At 44.5% G+C, this 27,839-nt stretch overlaps 2 protein-coding genes across 10 annotated transcripts in view; one reads left to right on the plus strand and one right to left on the minus strand.

The window, feature by feature from the left end:
* Positions 1 to 16,450, minus strand: part of angptl2b (angiopoietin-like 2b) — a 53,298-nt gene extending 36,848 nt beyond the window's left edge. The window contains exon 1 of the mRNA XM_048558699.2: positions 15,768 to 16,450. The gene's annotated coding sequence lies outside the window, so the exon portion shown is untranslated. The remainder of the gene's footprint in view (positions 1 to 15,767) is intronic.
* Positions 1 to 27,839, plus strand: part of LOC125465342 (ras-specific guanine nucleotide-releasing factor RalGPS1-like) — a 713,999-nt gene that overhangs the window by 364,764 nt on the left and 321,396 nt on the right. The gene's annotated exons all lie outside the window — the stretch shown is intronic.

The raw sequence follows: 27,839 nt of genomic DNA on the forward strand, positions 1-27,839 counted from the left end.
TCCAGGATTTTGGCCGTGACAGTGAAGGACCGGCAACGTATTTCCAGGTCAGGATAGTGAGTGGCTTGGAGGGGAACTTGGAGGTGATAATGTTCTAATGAATCTACTGCCCTTGTCCTTCTAGATGGAAGTGGTAATGGGTTTGCAATGTGCTGTCTGAAGATCTTGGGTGAATTTCCACAGTGCATCTTGTAAATAATACACACTGCTGCAAGTGAGCATCACTGCTAGAAGGAGTGGAAGCTTGTGAATGTTGTGCCAATCAAGCAGGCTGCTTTGTACTAGATGGTGTCAAGCTTCTTGAGTGTTGCTGGAGCTGTACTCATCCAGGCAAGTGGGGAGCATTCCATCACACTCCTGACTTGTGCCTTGTAGATAGTGGATGGGCTTTGGGGAGTTAGGAGGTGAGGTAATATTCCAAGCCTCTGACCTGCTGTTGCAGCTGTTTTGTTCATATGGCGAGTCCAGTTGAGTTTCTGATCAATGGTAACCTCCAGGATGTTGATAGCAGACGATTCAGTGATTGTAATACCATTGAATGTCAAGAGGCAGTGATTAGATTGTGACTCAATTTAGGGATGATCATAGCGTAGCATTTGCGTGGCGCAAATGTCACTTGCCACTTGCCAGCCCAAGCCTGGATATTGTCCAGATCTTGTTGCATTTGAATGTGGATTGCTTCAGTATCTGTGAAGTCATTTGCAGTCATCGGCGAACATCCCCACTTCTGACCTTATGATGGAGGAAAGGTCATTGAACATGGGGCTGAAGTTGATTGGGACTAGGACTGTACCCTGAGGAACTCCTGCAAGAGGTGTCCTGGAGCTGAGATGACTGACCTCCAACCACAGCCATCTTCCAATTTTCCAGGTATGACTCCAACTAATACTTATTGATTCCAGTTTTGCTAGGGGCTCTAGATGCCGCACTCAGCCGAATGCAGCCTTGATCTCAAGGTTTATCACTCTCACCTCACTCCTGGAATTCAGCTTTTTTATCCATGTTTGAACCAAGGCTAGAATGAGGTCAGGAGCTGAGTAGTCCTGGTGGAACTGAGCAGGTGCTGCTTGATAGAACTATTGATGACATCTTCGATCGCCTTGTTGTTGATCAAGAGTAGACTGATGGGGCAGTAATTAACTGAGTTAGATTTGTCCTGCTTTTCACGTACAGGATATACCTGGGCAATTTTCCACATTGTCAGGTAGATGTCAGGTATTGTAGCTGAAATGGAACAGCTTGGCTAGGGGAGTGGCAAGTTCTGGAGCACAAGTCTTCAGTCCTATTGCCAGAATGTTGTCAGGGCCCATAGTCTTCGCAGTATCCAGTGTCTGCAACCATTTCTTGATATCACGTGGAGTGAATCAAATTGGCTGGAGACTGGTATCTGTAATGCTGGGGCCACTGGAGGAAGCTGAGATGGATCATCCACTCAGCACTTCTGGCTGACGATTGCTGAGAAAGCTTCAGCCTTATATTTTCCACTGATATGCTGGGCACTTCCATCATTGAGGATGGGGATATCTGAAGAGCCGCCTCCTCCAGTGAATGGTGGGATCACTTAGCTCTGTTTATTAGTTGCTGCTTGTGCTGTTTGGCGGGCACATAGTCTGGTTCGGTGGCTTCACTGGGGTGACCCCTCATTTTCAGGTACGCCTGGTGCTGCTCCTGACATGCCCTTCTGCACTCTCAGTTGAACCAGGGTTGATCCCCTGGCTCGATGGTAATGGTTGAGTGGGGGATATGCCGGGCCATTGGGTTACAGATTGTGCTGGAGTACAATTCTGCTGTTGATGGACTGCAATTTCTCATGGATGCCCAGTCTTGAATTGCTAGATCCATTCAAAGTCTATCTCATTCAGCACAGTGATAGTGCCACACAACATGATGGAGATTTTTGTCAATGTTAAGGTGGGACCTTGTCTCCGCAAGGTCTATGCAATTGTCACTCTTACCGATACTGTCATGGACAGTGTGTTTTTTCCCTCTTGTTGGTTCCCTCACCACCTGCTGCAGACCCAGTTGCACAGCTAAGTCCTTTAGGACCCAACCGACTCGATCAGTAATGCTGCTGTCAAGCCACACTTTTTTTGCAGTGGACACTGAAATCTCCCACCCAGAGTACACTTTGTTCCCTTGCCGCCCTGAGTGTCTCCTCCAAGTGGTGCTCAAAATAGAGGAGTAGCAATTCATTAGCCGAAGGAGGATGGTACATGGTAATCAGCAGCTTTCTTTTCCCTTCTTAACCTGATGCCAAGAGGGACACCCAGACAGGGCAACTTCCCTTCGACTATATACTACAATGCCATTACCAACAGGACATATTCAGGAATGGTAATAGTGGTGTCTGGGACATTGTCTGTGAAGTATGTTTCCATGAGTATGACTGTGTCAGGCTGTTGCTTGATAATCTTTGTGAGACAGCTCTATCAATTTTGGCACTAGTCTCCAGATGTTAGTGAGGAGGACTTTGCAGGGTTGGCAGGGTTTTTTAACCTTTATTCATTTTGTGGGATGTGAGTGGTCCTGTCTGGCCAGTATTTCTTGCCCATTCCCAGTTGCCCTTGAGAAGGTGGTAGTGAGCTACCTTCTTGAACTGCTGTAGTTCACCTGCTGTGGGTTGATCCATAATGCCATTAGGGAGGGAATCCCAGGAATTTGACCCAGTGACAATGAAGGAACGGCCATACATTTCCAAGTCAGGATGGTGAGTGGATTGGAGGGGAACTTGCAGGTGGTGGTGATCCCATGTATCTGCTGCACTTGTCCTTCTAGATGGAAGTGGCCATGGGTTTGGAAGGTGCTGTCTGAGGATCTTTAGTTTTGTTTCCGCCGTTGTCTTCCCTGGTGCCTCTGTCGATGCCAGGTGGTCAGTCCAGTTCCACTTCTTTGAGACTTTGTAATGATTCACACAATTGTGTGGCTTGCTAGGCCATTTCCAAAATGCAGTTCAGAGACAAGCACATTGCTGTGGGTCTGGAGTCACAAGTAGGCCAGGCCAGGTTAGAGTGACTGATTTCCTTCCCTGAAGGATATTAGTGAACCAGCTGGGTTTTTCCCCACAATCGACAATGAATTTATGGTCAGATTTTTTTTAAATTGAATTCAAATTCCACCATCTATCATGAGCACAAAAGCTGAGGTTTCAGGCCTAGACCCTTCATCAGAAAAGCGGGTGGGGGGAGGATTCTGAAATAAAAAGGGAGAGAGGGGGAGGCGGACTGAAGATGGATAGAGGAGAAGATGGGTGGGCAGGTAGGGAGGGGATGGGTCAGTCCGGGGAGGAAGGACAGGTCAAGGGGGCGGGATGAAGTTAGTAGGTCGGAAATGGAGGTGTGGCTTGAGGTGGGAGGAGGGGATAGGTGAGAGAAGAACAGGTTAGGGAGGCGGGGACGAGCTGGGCTGGTTTTGGGATGCAGTGGGGGGGAGGGGAGATTTTGAAGCTGGCGAAATCCACATTAATACCATTAGGCTGCAGGTGTCTATTTCAAGCCCACCGACTCCCACAGTTATCTGGAATACACCTCCTCCCACCCACCTTCCTGCAAAAATTCCATCCTCTATTCTCAATTCCTTCGCCTCCGCCACATCTGCTCCCAGGATGAGGCATTCCACTCCCGCAAACTACCCCCCCGCCCGCCCGCCCGCAGTGGTCGAGAGCGCTCTCAACCGTGTCTCCCACATTTCCCGCACCTCATCCCTCATATCCTGCCCCAGCAATAACCGCCAAAAGAAAATCCCCTCGTCCTCACATAACACCCCACCAACCTCCGGATACAACGCATCATCCTCCGACTCTTCCACCATCTACAATCCAACCCCACCACTAAAGACATTTTTCCATCCCCACCCTTGTCTGCCTTCTGGAGAGATCATTCTCTCCGTGACTCCCTTGACTGCTCCACACTCCCCTCCAGCCCCACCCCACCCGGCACCTACTCCTGCAACCGCAGGAAGTGCTACACCTGCCCCCACGCCTCCTCCCTCACCCCTATCCCAGGCCCCAAGATGACTTTCCACATTAAGCAGAGGTTCACCTGCACATCTGCCAATGTGGTATACTGTATCCACTATACCCGTGATGGCTTCCTCTACATTGGGGAAACCAAGCGGAGGCTTGGGGACCGCTTTGCAGAACATCTCCGCTCGGTTCGCAGTAAACAACTGCACCTCCCAGTCGCGAACCATTTCAACTCCCCCTCCCATTCCTTAGATGACATTCCATCCTAGGCCTCCTGCAGTGCCATAATGATGCCACCCGAAGGTTGCAGGAACAGCAACTCATATTCCACTTGGGAACCCTGCAGCCCAATGGTATCAATGTGGGTTTCACCAGCTTCAAAATCTCCCCTCCCCCCACTGCATCCCAAAACTACCTCCCTACCTCCCCACCCATACTCTCCTCTCCACCTATCTTCTCCTCTATCCATCTTCTGTCGGCCTCCCCCTCTCTCCCTATTTATTTCAGAATCCTCTCCCCATCCCCCTTTTCTGATGAAGATTCTAGGCCAGAAACGTCAGCTTTTGTGCTCCTGAGATGCTGCTTCGCCTGCTGTGTTCATCCAGCTCCACACTTTGTTATCTTGGATTCTCCAGCATCCGCAGTTCCCATTATCCCACCACCATCTATCATAGCAGGATTTGAACCCAGGTCCCCAGAACATCAGCTACGTTTCTGGATACTGTCAGTGACAGAATCACTAGGCCATCGCCTCCCCAACTTGAAGACTCAACCGATGGGGATTATTAGATAATTTGTGAAATCTGGAGTTAGTAAGGTCTCTTTTGAAAATTAGCTTCATTTATCAGCGTCTTAAAATACCAATCCTACAACTGAATTAAGTGCCATGTATTTTCAAATCCAGAAACCTGTCTGTGAAGGACTTCAGTGGATATGTGTGATGCCTGTCTGAACCATTCACAGTACCTAACCTTGAAGATAGCTTAAGTTCCTCATGTAGGTTTTGCTTTTTCTTCCCCATCATTTTAAAATGAAGCACACATTGTCTAATTCTTGCTTTGTTGTACTTTAAACATCTTGTTTGACCCTTTGATCACATAACAGCTTGTTGAACCCACAACCAGAGGCCTCTTTCTAATCAGAATCCTGTTCCATGGCCTAAATTGCTACCATCCTTCTCCAGTATTATCTCTCTATCCTGAACTGTAACCTTATGCAGAATGCCTTTGAGGGAACAAGTTGGTGATCTGTAAGCATACCATTTAAACCATTTTTTCCTACACTACCTGTTTTGAATTATTCTCTATTGAAAGCCAACTTAAGATGCATTTGTACTATCTGCCCAGTTAACGCACCATCTTCAGAGAAAATATTCTAGGTCTGTGACATTTTTTCAATGAACTGTGTGTATGCCTTTCATTAAGTATTCCATTGTTGCATTGGTTGATGCTGGAAGTCATTAGTAATGGTTTAGACATCAGTCACAAGACAGCACAATGCACACACATGACAAACTGATATGACTGGTTTCAGAGTTCGACGTACAAATAGATAAGAACTACTGAGTATAAGAACAGTGCTGCCTGTTTTGTTACTGATCCTGACCTTGCTGGGATGGATGTTTGTGTCTTGTTTGCATACTGTTTCATCCCCTGAACATTCTAGTCACAGAAGATTTTCACAGCTTGCTTGTTTAAAACTTGTGTACACACTCCCTCTGATTCCATGTGTATTCAGAATTGTTTGTTTGCTGTAATGATTGGAACCAGGTGGATCTTATTGAGTATGAAGTTCTTGATTGGTCCAGGTTAACAGCCCCCAATCGGAGAGCTCTGGCGGACTGATATCAACAGGGCATTCAGAATCTCCTCTGTTCAGGGACAGACTCTGAACTCACTGGCCATAGCGAGTGTACTGTGCACATGTAAACAAAGGGTAACTCGGTGTCTGGATTCCTGCTGCTGTGCAGTTATTTCATTTCCATGTTGAAAATCCATTTAAAGGAGCTTTAGTTAAACTGTGCTGAAGGAACGAGCATGAAAGGAGAGAGAAATGCTTAGTTGAACTAGTTGGTTTAAAAATAATTGATGTTCAATTGCAGTTGCTCTTTGGTTAAATCAAGTGACTTTGGTTAATAAACCCAGCAAGTATTTACTTTGTTTGGAGAGTCGAGATATTGCATTATGTAGTTTGTGGGAGAAACCGGGGGGGGGGGGGGGGGAGAGAGGGGGAGAGAGAGAGAGAGATATGCTGTAATTAGCCTTTACTCTTGGGGAATGAATGATGGAGAAATCTAAAGCCTGTGTTGGAAAAGAATTCCTGTCTATCTGTTTCTTTTGACAAGGTTCATTAAAAGGGTGTTTTATGACAGCAATCGTCTTTGACAGTTGCCTGTTTTCAACGTACAGTCTGAGTCACTGCAGTTTCTCTCCTGCTGCTGTTAAATACAAATCTGTTTATATTAAAAAATGTGGAAAGCTTAATAAATCCCAGACCTCAGGAATGTTTAACATTGATTCAGTGAGAATTCCATTCTTTGAATTAGGTTGTGGGAACATTTGAGCAATCCTTAAGCAGACAGAGCACCTGCTAATGGAAAAATATGATCTCTAGGATGCAGAAACCTTTTTGGTAGCGTCAGGGGTATGGAGTTCTTAATGGCAGTGACAATTTGAATATTTGTGGACAACGAACAGAATTCATGCTCCAATTTCTCCTGCATTCTACAGCACTTGTCCGAATGGAATGGGAGTAGAGGAAGACATGACCTCAAATTGGAGGCTTACCAATCTTGGGAGCCAACACAAGTATCTTGGGCTGATTTTTCTGTGTAGTTGTTTTCGCTTTCGGAAAAGGAAAGAACTCAGCTGCACCACAGCTGTCATTTTGGAGTTTTGTTTTCTTTCAGTTCCCTTCTTCCATTGCTAAAAACGGTGATTCTGAACATGTGCTCTTTTTGGTTTGTTTTGATTTGTTTCTGGACTGTGAGCATCACTGGCCAGGCCAGCATTTATTGCCCATCCCTAGCGCCCTCAAGAAAGTGGTGGTGAGCTGCCTTCTTGCACCACACAGTGTGTAAGCCTCCCCACACTGCAGTTTGGCAGAATGTTCCAGAATTTTGACCTTTTTCAACAGGAGCAGTGATGGGCTTAGCAGGAGCTAAGTGAGTTCCTTCGATGCAAATTGTCAATGGCACAAAATGCTGCTACTTTTGGGGTGTGACTAAGTTCTTATGTTGTTGCAGTAGCATTTCTGCAGACAAGCAGAGTATTTCAGACTAGTGTCTTGTGGATAATGAACAGGCTTTAGCAAGTCAGAAGTTGTACCTTTTTTTTGTTATTAGTTCATTCACAGCATGAGGGTTTCACTGGCTAGCTTAGCACTTATTGGGCACTCTAATTACCCAGAGGGCAACATTGCTGTGGGTCTGGTGTCATATGTAGGCCACACCAGGCAAGGATGGCAGATTTCCTTCCTTCCCTCCTTCCCCTGAAAAACTTGATGGGTTTTTCTCCAACAATTGGCAATGCATTAACTCCAGATTTTTGTCAACTGAATGCACAATCCACCATCTGCTGAGGCAGGATTCAATCTGGGATCCCCAGAACATAATGTGGGTCTCTGGATTAACAGTCAACTTAATACGTTGGCTCCCCTATTCTTGTAGCCATAGTTTTTGATCAATTATAACTGTTCAGGATGTTGAGGTTAGGGAGCAGTTTCAGCAATGGTAATGTTACTGAATCTAGGGGGGAAATAGTCACATTCTCTCTTGTCAGAGATGGTCATTGCACTACATTTCTGTGATGTGAATGACACTAGTCACTTACCAATGCAAGCCTGAATATTGTTCAGATTTAACTGAAACAGCCTGTGTTTGCATTTGAAGACTTACAAATTGCATTGAAAACTGTATAACCATCAGCAAGTATTCCCACTTGAGGGTGGAAGGAAGGTTATTGAAGCAACTCAAAATGACTGGCCTTCGGGCATTAGCCTGAGAGACTCCCAACAGTGATGGCCTGTACTGAGATGTTGACTTTGTAGAATCGCAACCTTTTGTTCTGGAAATGACTCCAACCAGCAGAGATTTGGAGTCATCCCTAGGCCATGCTATTTTGTCTGCAAATCATCCAGATTTAAAAATTCAAAGGAAACAATAAGTTATTGTTTTTATTGAATCAGCTGAGGTTTCTTTTCATTGATAGCAACCTGTTCTTTTCCATTTAAGAAAAAAAACAAAATCCAATTTTTTTTTTTCCATATGTCCTGTCTTGCCACTCCCTTTTCTATTCTGAAGGTTTCTGAAGCAATGAGCAGACCTCAGTTTGATTTCCCAATCTGTACAATAGAGGATAGCTTGTTGGATTACAATGATGCTTCATTGTTGATTAGGCAGCATTTGACCTTTTACTCTCTTCAAAACCACCCAGAGGTAACAATGTACATAATACCTAGGATTCTACACTAAGGTACCTTTGTATCGAAGATGGAACTGTTAGTGGTAACTTGTAACTTTTTCACTGTATTCATGTAAGTACATGTGACAATAAACCTATTCAGTTTGATTCCAATCTCCCGAAGCATCTCATGACAATGTGAATGAGCTTGAACCCAAAATTCAATTTGTCAATCTCTGAAAGGATTAATTTAGCAAGATTACTTTGTGTAGAGCTGGAGGAAACCAGGCCAGGCAGCATCAGAGGAGCAGGAAAGCTGACGTTCTGAAAAGGTAACAAAGTGTGGAGCTGGATGAACACAGGCATCTCAGGAGCACAAAAGCTGACAATTCGGACCTAGACTCGTCATCAGAGAGGGGGATGGGGAGAGGGTTCTGAAATAAATAGGGGGAGAGTGGGAGGCATTCTGAAGATGGATAGAGGAGAGTATAGGTGGGGAGGTGATAGGTCAGTCCGGGGAGGACGGACAGGTCAAGGAGGCGGGATGAGGTTAGTAGGTAGGAAAGTGAGGTGCGCTTGAGGTGGGAGGAGGGGGTAGGTGAGAGGAAGAACAGGTTAGGGAGGCGGGGACAAGCTGGGCTGGTTTTATGATGCAATGGTGGGGAGGGGATGAGCTGCGCTGGTTTTGGGATGCAGTGGGGGAGGGGGAGATTTTGAAGCTTGTGAAGTCCACATGCATACCGTTGGGCTGCAGGATTCCCAAGCGGAATATGAGTTGCTGTTTCTGCAACCTTCGGGTGGCATCGTTGTGGCACTGCAGGAGGCCCATGTTGGACATGTCATCTGAAGAATGGGAGGGGGAGTGGAAATGGTTTGCGACTGGGAGGTGCAGTTGTTTATTGCGAACTGAGTGGAGGCGTTCTGCAAAGCGGTCCCCAAGCCTCCGCTTGGTTTTCCCCAATGTAGAGGAAGCCACACCGGGCACAGTGGATGCAGTATACTACATTGGCAAATGTGCAGGTGAACATCTGCTTTATGTGGAAAGTCATCTTGCGGCCTGGGATACGGGTGAGCGAGGAGGTGTGGGGGCAAGTGTAGCACTTCCTGCGGTTGCAGGGGAAGGTGCTGGGTGTGGTGGGGTTGGAGGGGAGTGTGGAGCGGACAAGGGAGGCACGGAGAAAGTGGTCTCTCCAGAATGCAGACAAGGGTGGGGATGGAAAAATGTCTTGGGTGGTGGGGTCAGATTGTAGATGGCGGAAGTGTCGGAGGATGATGCGTTGTATCCGCAGGTTGGTGGGGTGGTACGTGAGGACGAAGGGGATTCTCTTAGGGCGGCTATTGCAGGGGCGGGGTGTGAGGGATGTGTGGCGGGAAATGCAGGAGACATGGTCGAGGGCATTCTCGACCACTGCGGGGGTCGTTGAAGAACGCGGCCATCTGGGATGTGCGGGAGTGGAATGCCCTTTCCTGGGAGCAGATGCAGCGGAGGCGAAGGAATTGGGAATAGTGGATGGAATTTTTGCAGGGGGGTGGGTGGGAGGAGGTGTATTCTAAGTAGCTGTGGAAGTTGGTGGGCTTGAAATGGACATCAGTTTCTAGCTGGTTACCTGAGATGGAGACTGAGAGGTCCAGGAAGGTGAGGGATGTGTTGGAGATGGCCCAGGTGAACTGGAAGTTGGGGTGGAAGGTGTTGGTGAAATGGATGAACTGTTCGAGCTTCTCTTGGGAGCAAGAGGCAGCGCCGATACTGTCATCAATGTACCGGAGGAAGAGGTGGGGTTTGGGGCCTGTGTAGGTGCGGACGAGGGACTGTTCCATGTAACCTACAAAGTGGCAGGCATAGCTTGGGCTGTCCTGACCCAAAATGTCAGCTTTCCTGCTCCTCTGCTGCTGCTTGGCCTGCTGTGTTCCTCCAGCTCCACATTGTGTTATCTTTGACTCCCGCATCAGCAGTTCTTACTATCTCTGCGGATTATATTGTATTGTCTTCAGATGGTTTTAAATTTCTCGAATTAATAGAGAGGAGACTGGGTCACAGAGCCCATAGCAACTGCACTTTTATAATCACTGCTGTTTGGCCTCTGATTTTTTATTTCAGTTTATTTGTGAAGTTCATTTTGTGACCTTTTATGCATGTAAAAATATTCGTGAATAAAATAATGCTCCTGTTGCCTCACTGACTTCAGTTGTATATCAGCATTTAAATTCTAGAAAGTTGGAATTGCCTCCACATAACACGCCCCCCCAAAAAACTTCAGAGTTAATGAGGGAAAATACTAATTGCCAACTGCAGGAAGTGCTACACCTGCCCCCACACCACGTCCCTCACGCCCAGCCCAGGCCCCAAGACGACGTTCCATATTAAGCTGATGTTCACCTGCCAATGTAGTATACTGTATCACTGTACCCGGTGTGGCTACCTCTACATTGGGGAAATCAAGCAGAGGCTTGGGGACCACTCTGCAGTCCTTTTTTTTTGTAACAATTGTGTTTTTTTTGCAACACATGATTTCTTAGGAATGCCTTGTTAATATTCATGCAGCATGCAATGTATGAATTCAAATATTATTGTATATTTTTCACACGTGAAGGTTGAATTTTCAGGGTGCAGTTATATTTCTGATAAGGTGCTGGGTTATGTTTGCATTTTGCAACTCAAAACTTTCTGTTGCATGTTTGGATGAGTTAAAATCACACTCTTTAATCTCAATCTCACTGATCAATCTTTCTCACTGGCTGCAGCTTTGTACTCTGGACTCATTTCAGTCACGTTCTTCCACCATATTCCCGGGTACATATTCTCCATTTTTTACTGTCTTAGTTTTTATGCCATCCATCCTCCTTCCCTTCCGCTTTCAATAGCCCAACCTCAGTTGTCTCCGTCTGGAATGACCTTGCTAAATCATCCCAACCTATTGCATTACATCTCTGCCAACCAATAAAACTGACCAGTTGGACCATAGTTTTGATCATCACATCCATAGCTGTTAAGGCAGTTTGCTCCTTTCACAATGGCAGTGCTTTCTGAGTTACTGATACTAAATAAATGCAAGCTGTTTTTTTGTACTGCCGCATTTAAATCTGCTCTGAGGTTTAGTATTACCTTTCACTTCAACAACATGCTCTTAGAATGGGAAGACCAAAAGCTTCATGGTGTGCGACTACCTCCCGAAGTGTCTCCCTCTAATAATTTGGACTTGTTCTTTCTCCTACTTTTGTTAGTTAATGTCTCATGCTATCTAGCAGTTTCTGGGAAGTTGCCTCACAACAGATTTTGACGACTGTTGCAGTATTTGTGAACAATTCTAATGTCAAGGGAAATGTAATTAGTGAACCATAGACTGTTTCTTTCCACTTGCCGAGTGCAATGTGTCAATTGGTTATATTGTGGGTTTCTTGGAAAGGTGTTGGTACCTGGCAAAATATTATCCAACTTAAATTCAGTCATCTTATGGTTTGTCGCGTGTGGACTTTGGAAATAACTCGTGCAAATTTTTGGCAGGTTTTCAGCTTTTATTGTCTTGCCTTCTTGTTTGTTACTGAATCTCTTCTGGATGAAGAAAATAATTGGCATCTTACAAGATGGAAAAAGGAAAGTAGCATTCCAGCACAAATAGGCCCAAGCCACAATTAGTGCTTTGGCCATGGTCATATTTTTTTCTTCAGAGCAGCTTGTAATTCTGTTTGTGCTGTACTTTTATCCAGGCAGAATAAGCACATGTAAAGAATTCTGATGTTACAGTATTTTCTCCCATCTTGCCCCAGGTATAAGCTGACAAGTGTTTAGGTTGCTCTGATTCTAGCCTCTTGAATGTCAGATTTTAATCATTGTACTGTTGGTGGCCATACCTTCAGCTGCCTGGGCCCCAATCCCCTAAACCCTGCCACCTTTCAACATCTCCTAAAGGATGTTTTTTGTCTGAGCTTTTAGTCATCTGCATTGCCTTATGTGACTCGATATCAAAGTATGCTTTCTAATATTCTTGTAAAAGGCCTTGGAATATCATGTTCGAGGCACTAAATAAATACAAACTGCAGTTGTTGAAAGCTGCAACATATTTTGTATGCTGCCTTCTACGTTTATTGTAATAAAGTATTAGCAGTCTGAATTCCCCAGGATAGATTGGCTGAGAGCCATTAACACTTTGCAACATATTTGTTGGGGTATCTCATATTTCTGTTATCAATTGCTTTGTCTCCCTATTTTCTAACTCTCTAGAACCAATTGCAACCATTTGGCTGCAGTCAGAGCTGTTGTGGGGTTCGGGGGGGTGGGGGGTCTGGATGGTGCTGAGGAATGGAACAGCCCCATGCATAGCGTTCATGTTTAGTCTGTGGAAGTCTCCGTGACCTCATCTTAGCTTTGTGTCATTCAGTGAATGATACTTCTGAAGAAATCTTTATTGTAGGAGGTGAGCCAACTGTGTTAGATGACTTTGCGCTCTCGAGTTGGCACACCCCAGCATAACCTAACAGTCCAACTGAGCAACAAAACTTGCATCAAACAATGGCTAAGTCTTAAAGTGGCATTGCTTTTGTTTGAGTCTAACAGGAAGCCATCTATAGTCTGTGCAGGGCAGGTGTCCTGCTGCCTGTGTGACACAGACACAGACACAATGCATCCAGCTGCATATCCCATCTGTTTTGTTTTTAGGTAAATGGAATTGATTGGAAGCGGTTCTCTTTATAATTGCAGCAAACATTTCTTAGAAACATGGGTTTGTTACAAACAACAACCATGACAGCCAGGATAATAAAATGTGAGGCTGGATGAACACAGCAGGCCAAGCAGCATCTCAGGAGCACAAAAGCTGACGTTTCGGGCCTAGACAGCCAGCTCCTTTTCAACCACAACTACACAATGATCCTTCCAGAGTGCATCTGCCTATGTGTGTGTCATGCACTGTACTTCAGGCTCTAGTCTTATATAGACAGCAACCAGTAACATTTGTGACTTGGTGCAATCTCAGTGGGGGAAAAACCTGAATTGGTTCGATTAGTCCAATGATCTATTGAATGTGTTTTTATTTCTCAACAAGTGAGTGAGACTAGTATTTGGGACGATAGTAATGAAAGCAAGAGGAATGTTGCAATCTGTTAGTGCTGCACTATCTGGTCTGTTGAGATGAAGATCTGAAGGATTGTCAACAGAATTTTGTAAAGTGTTGTATTGACTAGTTGGGATTTCCTGTAAATGATAGGACTGTGCTGTGAGCAAAGAAAGAATATGTTCACCCAGCTCTACAGGCTGAATACTTATCACTGAATGCACACGGTAAATGCCACACGTATTGTATCTAGATTGAGGCACTTCATTGTGGAACATGCTCCAGTGAGAAAAATTGTATTTTGTTGCATTTTCCATAACATCCAATTTGAAATCTTTTGGACCTAACTTTTAGATATCTTGTGAATAAAGTAAATACTTGCAAAAGTTCCAGGTGTATTGGTTCAGCTCAGCTCAGTTCTGGGCTGGTTTGGTTGGTACTGACAAGTCTCTTGTTTAATATAGAGTGTTATGTCAGTCTTCAAACACTTTTTAGTAGCACTATGTGCTCTAGCAGCTAGAACTGCAATAAACCAGGGTGATCTAGACCCTATCACTATATTGACTGCACCACTCTTGCTTGAGCTTGAATACAAAGGTTTCCGGAAGATATAAAAAAAATTGCTTGCCTCCAGTAACCAAGCACAAGAAACTTAAGATCCTAGGTCCTTCACAAACTAGTCCAGCCGATTGTGTCTGGAAGAGTTTTTAAAACTTTCTGATCATGTTTCTTTGTGTGTGAAATTTCCACAGCAGTTGCATTTGGACATGGCTAATGTAGGAACACAGGACTGGTAACCTGATCTGCCATGAAATGGTCAAACGTTTCACGTGTCTGTGATAAAAAAGCTTGAGGATTATTTTCTCTGTCTTTCTCTCTCTGATGTCAGACTTTGAACAAAGATCCAGGCAAGACCCAGCCCCCCCACAGCCCTCCCCACTGGATAGTGTTCCTGTGGTAGTTTGGGATGGGGAGGGGGGAGTAGGTTACCTGGCTCAGAGATAACTGCTGTGTGCCCAGCTTTGTTTTTCTTTCTGTTCAGCGGCAGCATTCAACAGAGCCTGCCAAGATTGTTCTCAGTGTCAGCCCACATGTGGAAACTGTGTCTCATGTGGTGAAACCACCAGCTTAACTCCTAACGTACAAATAAAGCAGGGCAAGAATATTCAAATTTCACTGTGTGCCTGTCAGTCTGTCTGTCTCTCTCTCTCAGTTTTTGTTTCATGCTATCTTGTCAGTTGTCATTCAGTAGCCCTCAGTTTCCCCCCCCCCCCCCACCCCCCCTGGCCTCCCCCTCCAACCCCTGCGTCTTCCTGTACACACACTGTGACCTGAGAGAAAGAAACGTTTGTTCCCTTCACAGCCTCGACACGGACGTTTTGTCAGGCAAGTCCGCCAACCGAAGAGACTACGTCTTCAGACTGATCAGGACTGGGCGTTCTTGGCATTTTTGGGCACCTCATTAAAGTTTGCTGCCACAGGCAAGCTGCTGATCAGTATGACAGGACTTGGAAAACACTTTTTGTGAAAGAAAAATCTTTTGTATCTTGAATTCTATTTTCTTTTTTAAAACCATGTGCTAGAAAGCAATTTTCGAATGAAGGTATAAAAGTACTGCAACAAATAAACACTTGGCTTAGTTTTTGTTCAATGGAAGCTTATTTTGTGCTTTGCCGTTCTGAATTGAATACTTCAAGGATTAAGTTTCTAAAAACATTCAGCAATATTAAGCTGAGTCTGTAACACTTGAAGCTCAGGTCATCTTTTTGTGGTAGTTGAATACGTGTAAAGTGATGCTCTGCATGGAAGTTTTACACTGTTTTCTGTCACCCTAAAATGTTAGTAACAATTGCCTTTCTGAAACTAGCTTATCTTGTCCTGTGGTGGTAGTGGAACTGAATGCTTTAAAGAGAAAGTGTGAAACACTGGTTAAAGTGACTTTTCCAGTCAGCTGTAAGAAGCCGTAAATGAGTGAGAACACGAGAAGGTGCCAATTTTGTTGGCCAATAAATTAAGCAGAAAGTTTGTGACGGAACTGAGAATGCAAGCCAGTCTTCTCAGAATTAAATTGTAAACTGTGCTCCCCTTAGTTATACAGTGAATTTCTAATCATCCCACATATGGGGAAATACGTTAAAGGCAGTCAGTTTGCTTTTCTGATCTTTGGTTTGAGCTGGCTGCCTTGCTGACCTTATAAAAGTCTAGATTTTAACATTAGTGCACCTCAATTTGGTTTGCCATGGTTATTATAATCCTTTCTGAACATAAATAAAACTGCCCTGAGTCGGTTTCTATTCGTATTTAATATTTAGAATTCATTCTGTAAGTCCAAGGAGAAACTGAAAGAAACTTTCTTACCAGATTGCTGTAGCCAGAACTGTCGTCCTCACTCTCAACTTCTTTGTCTTTTCTCTTTAAGTGGACAAAATGCCTGTGTGAAGTGTAGCATCTCACCAGAGTAGCTGTTATCAGAAACTTGAATCTGTCCTCTGTGTAAATCACTGTGGCTCTCTTTGTCAGAGACTTTCTGATGCCCAGGTATCAGTTCCAAGTAGTAAATGCCAAAAAGACAGTTCTGTTTTTTAAAAGAAAGAATAATATTTTATTCCGAACACTCCTATTGGCATTTAGCAAGTCCTTTGTATTAACAGCACCATTGGTCGTCACTTTACTGCAAAAAAAGGTTGTAAAAATGAGTAAGGAGAATTCTTGAAGTCTATTAAGGCAGTGAGTTAGCACACTGTCTGTCTGATTTGTGGCTTGTAGTTACACCAGACTGTGTGCAACATCAGCATGGCATTGTCATGAAGAACGTTCAAATCCAGTATGTCATCTTCTTATTCTGAGCACATAACTGGGGAAGGACAAACTGACTGGATCCTCTTTTTTTTGTAATGTATTTACGTTTCTGAAGAACAGAATTGCTGCACGTAGGCAAGTCTTGATTGGACCTCCTTTCCTGCACTGCCTCTGTTTGCGAGCTGCAGGAGCAGATGTACAATGTGCAGAGCCTTCCTTCTCCACCACAGATAGCAGGAGGCGGGTTCCAGCCAAAGCTTCAGTACAATGATGTCACGGCAGTCAGCTCTAATTAAAGGGATGTGGACTGCCCCCTGAGCTTTTGGCAGCCTCTGGGATGGAAAACCCTGCCTTCTGACAGCACCACAGAAGTATGCAACCTACATGCAATGAAGATGTCAACAGTTTTTAAATTAGATGTTTCAGTAGAGGGCAGAAGACCACCTCCACATTGCATTAAACCTTATTTTACATCTTCTTTGTAAGTCGTAGGAGTGGACCAGTTAACACACACATTTGAAGTTTTACAAGTAGAGTGGGGAAAACTAAGCAAAGAAAACGGTGCATACCCTCAGGTGTGGTGGAGTCAAAGTTCAGCAGCTCTGCAGGATAAATGGAGATCTCTAACGGTGGTATTGTTTAAACTGTTTCACACAATACAGTGAACTGTCCCTCCTCCCGACATTTAAGATGTGCTGTTTTATTTGTAATTGAAATTTTCTTTCTCTCTCTGCATTGATCTAAGATTTTTTAAAAAACGTGTTGGAGAGAATTTGCAGCTTCTAACATTGGCAGTGGTAAAAAGAAATTTGACGAAGCACTTGGTATTCTCGTTTGTTTACGGCTAATTGAATCCAATCACTATGGTTACAATACCTTTGAAGGGGCATTGTGTGACGCCAAGACCTGAGGCAAGGCTCCTCGATTTGTCATGGTCCCAGACGGGACGTCTCAAAACAGCCGAAGCTCTCAGGTGAAGGGGAATCCCCGAGCTCCCCTTTTTTGTTCACTCACCCCTTTTGATGCCACAACAAGGTTCAATTAAAAACAGATCCCTTCGCTTTGTCCCAGTTCCAAAATGAATTTGTTTTAAAAGGAGCCAAAGTAACCATGCTTTCTTGTGTCATTAAAGAGTGAGTTTATTGTTTGCTACATGCAAGAATAAATACAAATACAACACAAACAAACAGATTGGAAATTAGAGGTGTCCAGAATGCTAAGAGTTTAATGAAGAAGATACAAAGTTCAGTCTCTGAATTGGTCACAAAATGCAGATAGCTGAACATTGCAGCCACTATACTGGAGGCTACTGGCAGCATTAAAGTTGCTCGTTGAAAGTCTAGTTCAAATTTTTAATTTTAGAAGTTCTGAGGAAGGATTACCGGACCTGAAACGTCAACTCTGATTTCTCTCTATAGATGCTACCCACCTGCTGAGCTTTCCCAGCAACTTCTGTTTTTTGTTCTTAGTTTCACAGATTGCTCGAGGTTCTGTTGTTCTTATCCTTTGATTGTAATTTGAATTCCAAATTTTCGGATTGTAGAGAATCCTTTGTGTTCTGTTCCTTGTTTTCCTCTGCCAGAGTAGCTTGCTGACTTCTAGCATGCAGAGTAAGAGAATAGCTTTACCTGCAATCCAGGGAATAGTCAGTTTTCCCCACTATCCTGGTAAACGCACCAATGCATGTGTAAACTCATTATTTTTATAGTTACAAGAGATCACTGTCCAGCCCATTTTGACTTTCTCCTTTCTCTTTTGAAGCGATTTTGTTGGAAGTTCCCATTGCATGTTTAGGTTTGACATTCAATGGGTTGCTGTCTCTCACTTTCGCTTGCTCTCTCACTCTCACTCATTTTCTTGCCATTGCTCTCGCATGCTCTTTCTCGCAGTTACACACTCTTCCTCATGCCCTTGTTCTCAAGCTCACTCTCATTCGTGTGCTGTGGCCCCTCCTCACTATTTGTCATGTGTTCTTGCCCCCCCCCCGCTCTCTTACTCACACCCATGCCCCATCTTATGATCTTGCCCCTTCCCGTGCCCTTGTCTCTCTTTCTCATGTTCCTTCCGTCCCTCCCTCTCTCTCTCTCTCTCGCGCACCCGCGCCCCTGCCCGCACCCCTTCTCATGCTCTTGCTCCCTCTCGAGGCAACCACTTAATTTACATTCGTAGCCATTTCTCACTGTATCAGATCACTTTTGAAAAACACACCTCACAATTACAAGTGATAATGGGAACTGCAGATGCTGGAGAATCCAAGGTAACAAAGTGTGGAGCTGGATGAACACAGCAGGCCAAGCAGCATCTCAGGAGCACAAAAGCTGATGTTTCGGGCCTAGACCCTTCTTCAGAGAGGGGGATGGGGTGAGGGTTCTGGAATAAATAGGGAGAGAGGGGGAGGCGGACCGAAGATGGAGAGAAAACAAGATAGGTAGAGAGGAGGGTATAGGTGGGGTGGTAGGGAGGGGATAGGTCAGTCCAGGGAAGATGGACAGGTCAAGGAGGCGGGATGAGGTGGTAGGTAGGAAATGGAGGTGCGGCTTGAGGTGGGAGGAAGGGATGGGTGAGAGGAAGAACAGGTTAGGGAAGCAGAGACAGGCTGGGCTGGTTTTGGGATGCAGTGGGTCGAGGGGACGAGCTGGGCTGGTTGTGTGATGCAGTGGGGGAAGGGGAAGAACTGGGCTAGTTTTGGGATGCAGTAGGGGAAGGGGAGATTTTGAAGCTTGTGAAGGTTCCATATCAAACAGATGTCCACCTGCACATCTGCCAATGTGGTATATTGTATCCATTGCACCCGGTGTGGCTTCCTCTACATTGGGGAAACCAAGCGGAGGCTTGGGGACCGCTTTGCAGAACACCTCCGCTCGGTTCACAACAAACAACTGCACCTCCCAGTCGCGAACCATTTCCACTCCCCCTCCCATTCTCTTGATGACATGTCCATCATGGGCCTCCTGCAGTGCCACAATGATGCCACCCGAAGGTTGCAGGAACAGCAACTCATATTCCGCTTGGGAACCCTGCAACCCAATGGTATCAATGTGGACTTTACCAGCTTCAAAATCTCCCCTCCCCCCACCGCATCCCAAAACCAGCCCAGTTCTTCCCCTCTCCCAACTGCATCACAAAACCAGCCCAGCTCGCCCCCTCCCTAGGAGTAGGCCATTCAATCCCTCAAACCTCTTCCACCGCTCAATAGATCACGACTGACCTGTACCTCTCAAGTTCCTTCAACTGCTATCTTAGACTGTTCTAATCTAATTGAAATCTCAGGACATTTTTTTATTGAAGTCATTGGGCTGAATTTTGTTGAATGTCAGGAAATACATGAGACTGACGTGTGTGGGCAACTGGGCCTTTAGCTCTGACTTGTATAAGTGCCACCAAGGATGGCAAACCACACTCTGGAGAACAGCTGACCCGATCTGGTGGCCATCAGCTTGGTAACCTCCAAGATGGCAGTGGCCCTGCAGCCAACAGAAGGTTGGCAAAGCATTTCTTAACATAACTGTGGGACTGAGTACTGGAGGGGGAGCCCCTGTGGGAAATCGCTGGCGCTGTAGGTGCTGTCTTTCTTATCCAGGCCCCCGTTTTTGTTCATTGTAGTGATTGTTGCAAAGATGGCCTGGTAGGTCATTTTGACCGTGAGATCCCTGTTTGGGGCTGTTAACCTGGGCCAATCAGGGACCCCTGGCTGACAGATTACAAGCAGGAGCATTAGAGACTCCTCACTCTCAGAATGGCTTTGAGCTGGCTGGTCGGAGTCCATGTACTATGCACATTGTAAATAAAAGGTGACTTGGTGATGTGAGACCGGCCTCTGTGGAGTTATTTCGCTCTTAAAAGGGACATATCCACTCCTCCAGCCACACTTACTGCCTGTAAAATCCAACTCTTTGTGTCAAATTTCTCTGTTTATATACCTGAAATTATCAATCCAAAAACGTTTGGAATCTAATCAACAAAATGGCAGTCTAGGCTTAAGCCATTTGGACATTATTCTTGAACTAGTGCAGATGGCAGTTTTGGTAGTAAAAATGAAATTCCCTTTTCCCCAAGGCCAGTTTACCACTGCAAAGGTCTCCAAGAATGAACCAATGCACATTGCCATACATTGTGGAACTTTCCATCTATCAAATGTATGCATCAAGCACATAGTTAGCCCTTAGTTCAGTGCCAAAGAAGTCTGAATCATATTTCAAATGTAAAGGGGATTTTTTTGGCAATTTCCGTGGATACAATGTAAACAGAAACACAATACATTTGTTGACTGTAGCAAATAAATTATGATCTTAAGATGTTATTGAGCAATGCCTTTGTGCACATTTGGCATTTAGACACCAAACACTAAAAACTGGTCCATGGCAAATTGACTGCAATTTGAAATCTCAATGTAAATTGGTCACCATGCCAAATTGTCCACGCAATAGTATTAAACATAATTTATGTCTCCCAATGTCAAGTGGATGGCCCCCAGGTTGAACTTTGAGTGTCAGAAATGATCTCTTTTGTTCTGTGCTTGTTCATTTTTCAGAAGAAGCATTGTGGAGGAGCTAGCATTAACTTGCAGTGGCTGTTTAAAGTAAAGAAGGTATTGGCACACTGGTAATGTCACTGGCCTCATAAATCCATATCTCAGGCTAATGTTAGCGAGTTTTGAGAAGATTTGTAGCTCAGGTTGAGGTTCTGGATGTAAGTTTGCTCACTGAGCTGGAAGGTTAGTTTTCAGATGTTTCGTCGCCATTCTAGGTAACATCATCAGTGAGCCTCCGACGAAGCTTCGTCGGAGGCTCACTGATGATGTTACCTAGAATGGTGACGAAACGTCAGGCTAATGTTTTATAGACACAGGTTCAAATCCCATCATGTTAGGTGGTGAAATTTTAAATTCAATAAAGGAAAATTTACGGGGAGAAAATTGGTCTAACAATGGCTTTGTAACCATTGTTCATTGCCCTAAAACTCATTTGGCTCCTTTAGGGGAGAAAGTCTGTCACCTTTGCCTGGATTGGTCTACTTGGAACAAGTGAATGTGGTTAACTCTTACTCTGTGCAATTGGGGTTGGGTAACTGCTTAAAAAAATCAAATACTGGCATTACCCTTATCTAATGAATGAACAAAAGAAAGTTGCCAAAGTTGATCACAAAACTCATGTCGCAACGTTTGACTGGTGCGCGGAAGGCCATCATGTTCTGTGAAGTGCTGTAATGCCCTGTAGAAATCTTGGGCTAACAACACAAGGAAGGGCAGAAAATGGGCTGACTGTCAACCGTTCCAAGATCACTTCCTGTGCAGAATCCCAGGATGAAGATCTCTTGTCTTTGAATTTGATTGGGAATTGAAGCAGTACAGGGCCTAAACCGAACAGAAGGGTGTCCAGAGCATGTTTTTAAATCTACCAGACGTGGGACAACTGAAATCGCTTGGCACTGCCACCTGCAGTTTTCACAGAGAGAGTAGTGATTCTTCAAGAAAGGTAAATGCTGAAAACATGTAAAATAGAACCATTTCTCATTCCCCAATTTCTTAACCCTGGTTGAAGCAGCATCCATAATGTTCAGAAATATTCGCCAATATTGGAAAAAATCATGTCTGGTGTTTTTTTTAGCATAGGTTATGTGTATGAAATAAACATCAAACAAATTAGACAAATTGCACTTTTCCTCCACACTGTCAATGTTTGTCACTCCTGTGCTGAAGGCTCTGATTCATAATGGAAAGTTGCTGGGGAGTTAGCCAAGTGGCTGGTCTTTCTTTTTATTATGAGTGGGTACCATAGCCAACACTACCCGGACCTGTCAGTGGAGGCACTTGCAACATTAGTTGTCCAATGGCCACCATCTCCTTTCTCAGCCTTGAGCCGTTGAAGCCAGTTGAGGCTGGGGATCTGCTGGACAGTGGCACTGTGTCAATTTACCCACTGAGCTCAGAGTGGATCCCATTGGCATTTTATTTAAAGAAAACAATCAAACTAACCTTTGTGAGTCGCAATCACTCACTTGGATATTGGAATCTCGAGAAAGATTTCAAAATGTTCCAAAGCTTCCAAACTCTGACATTTGACAGAAGAATGAGGGGAGATCATCTGGAAACATATAAGATTATGAAGGGAATAGATAAGGTGGCGGCAGGGAGGTTGTTTCCTCTAGCAGGTGAAACTAGGACTAGAGCGCATCGCCTTAAAATAAAGGGAAGCAGATGTTGGACTGAGGTCTGGAGGAACTTCTTCACCCAAAGGATTGTGAATCCGTGAAATTCCCTGCCCAGTGAAGCGGTTGAAGCTGCTTCGCTGAATGTGTTTAAGGCAAGGCTGGATAAATTTTAGAACAGTGAAGGATTTAAGGATTATGGTGAGTGGCGCGTAAGTGGAGTTGAGTCTCAAAAAGATCAGCCATGATCTTATTAAATGGCGCGGCAGGCTCGGGGGGGGCCGGATGGCCTACTCCTAGTTCTTAAGTTCTTATGAATGTAATCTAAATGTTGTAGCAGGGTTGGGAAAGTCTAACAGAATAAGCAGGTAAGAAAGAGTGGAATTTAATAGAAATGAGAGGTTTTGAAAGCAGGGAGAGTTAACACACACAATTAATAGGGAGTAGTAACTAAATCAATGACTTAATATTATGTGACAGTTCTATTAGTCGCAGTTATAAAGAGTGTACAATGAGCAGTGTGTCCTGGGCTTCATGTACACGGGTCTACTGCAGATATCAGATATTGGTTAGCAAAGCAGATGAAATTGTGGGCTTCAAAAATACTGACATGAAGGACCAAAGCAGGGAAGTTACAGTGAACCTTTTTAGAAAGCTCTAATTAGGGCATAACTAGGAAATAGCATCCAGTTCGAGTGACTAAGGCGTGACTGGAGTGCAGTAGAGATTCATTGGCGTGATTCCAGTGTCAAGAGGGTCCTCTCATGAGGAGAGATGAAGTAGACTTGGGACTATGCTTATTGGCATTTAGACAAATGAGGGTGGACTTTATGGAATCATAAAATAATGAATGAAATAGATAAGATAAGAAGCGAGGAGGCTGTTTCCATTGGCTGATGAACGAGGAGGCATAAACTCAAAATAAGTGGGAGCAGATTTAGGACTGAGCGGAGGAGAAAGACCCTCCCTCGTGAAGCAATTGAGGCTACTTTGTTTTTCAGGCAAAGGTAGGTTTTTGAACAGTAAAGGAATTGAGGGTTATGCTGTTTGAGGGGTGAGGGGGTGTAAGTGGAGCCGAGTCCATGTGAAAGACCAGCCGTGATCTTACTGAATGGTGGAGCAGGCTTGAGGAGCCAGATGGTCCACTCCTGCTTATATTTCTTATGGTCTTATGCCTGCACTGAAGAAGGATTATAGGAGTTTTGCAAGAGTGCAGACGAAATCTACCAGAATAGTTGTCTATGGTAGGCACAAGGTTAGGTTGAGATGCTGAGGTTGGAAGGGAGATTTCGGAGAGGTCTACAAAGTTAAGACTGGCATTAAAAGGGTAAACAGAGAAGATTGTTTTCTATTAGCTGACGGTTCAGGGACTGAGGCACACCAACGTAAAATGTTGGCAAGAAATGCAGGGAAGATCCGACAAACAACATTTCCACGAGTGGTAATGGAGCTTGCGGCCTATAGGGAATTGGAAATGGTGAATGAGTACACAAGGAAATTGAACAGGCACCCAGGGAAATAATTGCACAGGACTACAGCGATGGGGTGACAAATGTGACTGATTGGATTGCCTTACATAGATCTAGCATGGATTTGATGGGATAAATGGCTTGATTCACTGCTACCATGAATCTGTCTTTAAGCCCCTACTGATCTCTCCAAAGACCAGTCTTTGTGCTGATGAGATACACTCATGAGATAAGGCTGTATGACAATCAGCAAGTGCACTTTTAAGTGATTTAATACCACAGTTAAAATGTTTAAATACCAGCACCCACTGTACGCTTTCAATTTTTCCTTACTTAAGTTGCGGCAATTTCCCAGTACTTATCTACAAATGAAAATCTGCCAGAAATCCCCTCAAAAATTACTAACAGTTTGTTTTTTAGAGTGAAAAAAGTGCTGTGAAGCTTTTATGGAGCACTCTTGCGAGAGTTGGCTGAGAAAGCAGTCACCTCTGCACGCAATCCCTTAGTGAGTCTCTAATGTCAGTTGCGTTTTCTTGAATACAATCCAAACGAGGACAGTGAAGGGGAACAGGATAAGTGTGTATGTGCGCCTATTGATAATGATACCAAAGTGGCATCTGTAAATTAAGTGACAGCAGCTTTAGAAGACGGATTGTATTTTGAGCCTGATTTTCAATTTCTCAACGTCATTGAGTATTCTTCATCTATTCAAAAAAGGAGATGTAGCCCTACATTGTTTGAAACATGAACTGCATTGAATATGAACAGGAAGGGGAAAAATATGCAGGCCTGATTCCATTACAGTGTTAATTTTGGTGTAATCGATGCTTTAGCGTTCATTATTCCAAGTTTAGAGACTGTGTAGTAGTACTGTAATATTAAAATTCTTAAGATTTCTTTAACAAATAGATCATTCTCGTGGCCACCATCAAAATCTTTTTGCGTTACCTTATGCATTTATATTACTGAAAATTGTTGCCGCTTTACTATTACTTTGTTTCATTGTCAATAGCTTCTAAGGGTTGAATTTTACCAGAAATTGGCGAAGTCAACTTCGGTGACTTCCATGGAGCATTTCTCTTGTTGAGCCAGATTGAGTTTTCCCAGCCTCTCCAGTTCACCTTTTTATGAACTGTGCGCTGCAGTTGTGTGGCACTTCATTCATGCTGTCCTTACCAGCAGCACAAGTGCTTATCCCTGCTGGGAACTCCCAGGATTCTCCGTGCAGTTCGTCAAAGCTCAGGTGTGCACTGGGCCATGCGCTGTCAGTCCAGGGTTGCCTGTGTGGGTCACTGTAGATAGTCCTGGAAATAGTCATAGAGCTGTACAGCATGGAAATAGACCCTTCGGTCCAACTGGTCCATGCCAACCAGATATCCCAAATTAATCTAGTCCCATTTGCCAGCATTTGCTCCATATCCCTCCTAAATCCTTCCTATTCATGTACTCAATCAGATGCCTTTTATATGTTTAATTGTACCAGCCTTTACCATACACATACAACCCTCTGCGAGAAAAAGCTGCCCCTTTGGCCCCTTCTACATCTTTCCCCTCTCACCTTAAACTTATGCCCTCTAGTTTTGAACATGGCTACCCTGGGAAAGAAAGAACCTTGACTATTCACCCTATCCATGCTTCTCATAATTTCATAGACGTCTTATAAGGGCACCCTCAACCTCCAATGATCCAGGGAAATCAGCCCCAGGCTGTTCAAATGACGGACAGAGGCAAGTTACCACCACACTTTGACAACAAGGACCTGAAGATCCTGGTACAGGAAGTCCTGATGGATGGTGCCCAGTGATGTTGGTAACTACTGCCCAAGAGCGAGGCCCAGAGTAGCAAGTGTCAAGGTACTTGCTCTTACTACTCACTTTGGGAATTGTCACTGTCTAGTTTCTACTGGCCTGTGGCAGAATATGATACGGATTGCATCGTCAACGAGTCATGAGAATTGCAGGCAACCTTTTATGTTCTCTGGTAATATTACCATTGGGTAGAATGTAGATAAGCAAAAGGACAGAGCCAAAGATTGATCCCTGAGGAATCCCAGAGGAAACCGAACAATATTAGGAAGAATATCCATTGTACGTGACTCATTGGCGTTGGGGAAAATGGAGCCATGTTGACTGTAGGTGCACCTAGCTGAGTGGCAGTGGAGAGGCAATGAAGGAAGATGGTGCAGCCAACCTTGTTGAGAAGGTGCAGGCATGGGGTTAGGGAGGTTTACGTGGAGGCGAGGGAAGGCGGTTCGATGGCATGGTTATTCCAGTCACAGTCAGAGGAGGCATTGGCCTAGTGGTATTATTGCTGGACTGTTAATCCAGAGACCCAGATAACATTCTGGGGACCTGGGTTAAAATCCTGCCATGGCAGATGGTGGAATTTGAATTTAATAAATGTCTGGAATTAAGAATCTAGTGATGACTGTGAATCCATTGTCGATTGTTGGAAAAACCATCTGGTTCACTCATGTCCTTTAGGGAAGGAAACTATTGTCTTTTCTGGGTCTGGACTCCAGACCCACAGCAATGTGGTTGACTCTGAACTTCCTTCTGGGCAATTAGGGATGGGCAATAAATGCTGCCTGGCCAGTGATGCCCTCATTCCGTAAATGAATGGGGAAAAAAAAAGCCACAACCACAAGATTTGACAAGGGCCGGTTTTTTGGTATTGTGCCTTGACCGGGCACCTGCCTTGTGAATCAAGCATGGAGTTGTGAACAAATATGATCATGAGCTTGCGAAGCAGATGTTGGAGAGGTGAGGCTGTTATTGATCAGATACACATTCAAACTATGTTTGACCTTTCACTGGACAGTGGTATAGGCAGCTATAACGCGCTAACTTTTCCTGTTCCTGGACAACCCTTAGGATAAAACACAGAAGCAGCTTTTGGTACCAAACGTTGAGGTGTCCACACACCAAAACAGCATCCACACAGGTTAGTGTGAACGTTCATAATACGTGGCCCCTGGAGGTTCCTTCTAGAGAAATTCACGGGCGTGCTTTTTCCTGAGAGCTATAGGAAATTGAGTGAATATCATTGCATCTGCTATTGTTGACTTAGCAATCTCCCTCCTCCGTGGTATCTTCTGTTTGCAATGTTTGAAAGTATCCCTCCGCACCCAGTTCAAAGCTGCTACAGCGTTTTGACCGATCCTCCCTCCGTCAGCCCCCAGAGATCACTGGTCTGTTAGCAGTTCTTTGAAACAGGCAGCCTGCTGTTTTTATCACCAGCCAAACCAATTGGCCATCTCACTCGGCTCATTGACTGCACTATGGAGATAAGGATTTTTTTTGTCCGCGGAGCTCTTACTTTTGAATTCTGCTTCAGAAGGTGATTGAGGAGGGACCTTTGAATACTTTTAAGACAGAGGCAGATAAATTCTTGTTCAGTGAGGGAATTGGTAGTTATCCAGGGTGAATGAGCATGTGGAATTTGAAGTTGTGATCTTATTGAAATGGCAGAACAGGCTCAAGGGGCCAATGGTCTCCTTCTACCCCTACTTTGTATATTTGCATTTACATATAATATACACTGTAACATGGCCCTGCCTGGCGTCCAAACAATCAAACTGAGCCGAATTGGGAAGTCACATGGCCTCATCTTTCATTTAGTATCACCTTAATTTTGCTTCAAAAATGATGTTCTATTGGACTGACACAATTCCAAGTCTCTGTCACTCACCTGCCTGTGCCTCTGGCCCTCTTGGATATATTTCCTACTGTCCCACTTTACCTCCTCTTGTTTTCTGATCTCTTTTTTTTACTCAATTTTCGCCTCAATGGCAACTTCCTGGTCTTTCTCCTGGCTGCATCACCTACAGCTTTTAGATAACAAGGTGTAGAGCTGGATGAACACAACAGGCCAAGCAGCATCAGAGGGGCAGGAAAACTGATGTTTCAGTTCTGGACCCTTCTTCAGAAAACAGCCCTGAGCTGAAATGTCAGCTTTTCTGCTCCTCTGCTGCCTGGCCTTCTGTATTTGACCAGCTGTACACCTCGTTATCTCA

The sequence above is a fragment of the Stegostoma tigrinum genome, chromosome 29 (genome assembly GCF_030684315.1).
Source record: "Stegostoma tigrinum isolate sSteTig4 chromosome 29, sSteTig4.hap1, whole genome shotgun sequence".
Classification (NCBI taxonomy): Eukaryota; Metazoa; Chordata; class Chondrichthyes; order Orectolobiformes; family Stegostomatidae; genus Stegostoma; species Stegostoma tigrinum.